Here is a 2,682-nt window from a genome sequence, read left to right on the forward strand (position 1 = left end):
TGATCGATAGCGTCGCAGTCGTCGGCGTTCTACGACTGGCCGAATGCTGACCATGACGTCAGAAAAGGATTTCTCACTGACGGAAATAAGAGTAATGTAACAGTTTCAAGTTTGACTGTGTGGGCAGTGTTCGTTTCAGAGCTCAATGATTTCAAGCTTCCACCATGCTCATTACAAACACCATCCAACCTCTTGTTCGCAAGGCAATGACGTCAAGAGAGGAAACTACAGGAGGGCGCAACCAAAACGTCTCGCCACTAATAGCTCTGACATTGTTTTAGCATCGTAGAAGCTATGCTACCTTTGACGACGTAGTACAAAGTAGTTGAGCAGATTAAAAATAGCTCGCTCGTAACGTCGTCGCACCGTATAAATGGTAATTCACACCTCAGAAAAACAAATTCTGTGGTGTAAAATATATTCTGCAGAAGGTACAAGCTCAGTTGCAAGGTCCTTCATACGATTGCCGCGTATGCGACTTCAGTGCACACCGTGCGTCACTGCAAGTACGGTGCTTGAAGCACGTCTTCGACTGTCTGTTTAGCGTCCTATTTCGCCCATGTTTCGAAAGTGGTCCCGAAGTGGCAACAAATGACGTCATGGACGCCGGAGTGTCACGCTGTTGGTTGTCGCGATCCTGGCAGTCGTTCGTGGAAATACTGGTCAAAAGAACGATCAAAGGCGAGTGTCGCCGTCGTCACAGCGTACCAACTCGTGGCTGCCGAAGCTTCCGTGGACTGACATGCTGAAGAGCGACCTGCAGCAGAACAGGCTTCTGTGACATCCACCATTGCTGCTGTGACGCCACCAGGATCTAGGCCGGCGACAGCATGACACTTCTATGATGTCATCGGGCGGAAATCGTGGGGCCACTGTGTTGGGCGCGGTAAACAGAGCAGTCGGTGACGCGTTTCAGGCACCATAGTGCAAGTCACGTAAGAAGCCTAAACTAAGCGTACAATCAGTTGCTTGGCCGCGAATAAAGCTAAGTTGAAAAATGCGCCTGTCCTGGTCCGCTCCTTTGTGTTCGTTGTCTGTGTTTGCGCATGCAAGTTTACTCAGTCACCTAATGCGTACATCTTGCCATTTATACAGAAACAGCAACAAAAGAAGCCTGTCATCGGCCAACAACACGACGATAAAACGACCTCCGAATGAAACCTGGTGATATTCAGAACACCTGGGAAGTACCCAAAATAAAGAGATCAAAATGCCTTGCGCGGATGAAAGCAGTCCCCAAACTGGGTCATCGTGTAGCACCGTGGGCGCAACACTACCCTTTCATTCTCGTCATTTATTTAACTGCAGTGATGTTTATTGGTACCTTCTGCGTTGCTTCCATGCTAGCGTTCTAACTTGACCTTCAGCTGGACACGCAGTGGGACGGAAAAGTGGAAGATTTCGAGTACTCCAAAGATGGGACCTACATTGTTCTAAACATCGTGCACTTCATGATACTCGGCAATGCATCGTTGCAGTTCGTGGAAGTCCTGTGTATGCGGGCAGCGTGGTTACAGCAACGGCCCGACCACCTCATGATTCATTGCGACGAGTGCAACGCAACTGTGAACAAACCCTTGTGGTACCTGGTTCGGGACATTCCGGATCTTGTTCTTGAACCTGCCAAGAGACCCACAGAGATCTTTGACGTCAAGTTCAGCTTTCTGCAGCATGCTTCTGACGTAGTCAGAGCTCAAGTGCTGATGAAGTACGGAGGAATCTATCTAGATAGTGATGCCTACTTTGTTAGGAACCTGAATCATTACCGCCGATACGAACTGTCCATGGGATGGTCTCCAGGAGAGTTTGTTGGCACGCAGGTGATTGTAGCCCATAAGAACGCGCGGTACCTGAGACTCTGGTACGAGTCCTACCGTCTCCATCGACCGAGCATGTGGTACTAGAACGCTGGAGAACTTCCCACGAGGAAATTTCTGTCTTTGGAGGCCGGATCTCGTGAATCGTGTTGAAGCGAGTTTTGGAGTGAGCGAAGACGTGGCGATTACGCTTTACTTGGAATGTAACGACAAGTGGAGGAATTTGTCGGCCTTTCACCTCTTCTTTCGGCATAGGCGTAGGATGGTGCCATCGAATTTTAAGAAACACAAGGCGGTGACGCTTCAAACGTTGCCCAATTACGACAGAAACTTTGGTCAGATGGCGCGTCTGGTGCTCTCCGGTAGCACGCGGCTTGGCGCGAGCGTGATAACAAGTGTTGAGTGGTTTTCCAAGAACCAACGGGACTATTCTAATCTCAACTGTTTTTGATATGTTGATAAAGAGAAAGGGTTGAAAAGAAATTCTCTTGCAATATACGAGAGCCATACTACCTCCGTCTCGCTTCTTTATTTAGTCTCCAGGTTTTCTTTTTGTCTTCCCCTGTCGACCCAATTGCTATCATGTTTTATTATTTTTTTTTGTGCTGTGAGTCAAGACATTTTTTTATGGAGCATCTGTTTGTGTCCGGCTACACCCGTAGATATTAGATTAGGTATTAGATCCATGTCGAGTGCGGTCTTGTCCAGCGTCAATCAGGCGGCTATGACTTCAACTTGCGATCGATCAGAGGCACCCGCTTTCCAATTTGGCCGGATCCATTCAACGGCTTCGATGGTTCCGGTCGATCCAAAACGATTCCGGCGATTCCAGTGTGACTTCATCCTGTCAAAAAATGGTTTTTGT

At 48.3% G+C, this 2,682-nt stretch overlaps 1 pseudogene; it reads left to right on the top strand.

The window, feature by feature from the left end:
* The first annotated feature begins 1,210 nt into the window (after positions 1-1,210).
* Positions 1,211-2,268, top strand: LOC8050879 (annotated as a pseudogene).
* The last annotated feature ends 414 nt before the right edge of the window (positions 2,269-2,682 follow it).

This window comes from Ixodes scapularis, unplaced genomic scaffold, assembly GCF_016920785.2.
Source record: "Ixodes scapularis isolate PalLabHiFi unplaced genomic scaffold, ASM1692078v2 PGA_scaffold5__190_contigs__length_132052651, whole genome shotgun sequence".
In the NCBI taxonomy this organism is placed as follows: Eukaryota; Metazoa; Arthropoda; class Arachnida; order Ixodida; family Ixodidae; genus Ixodes; species Ixodes scapularis.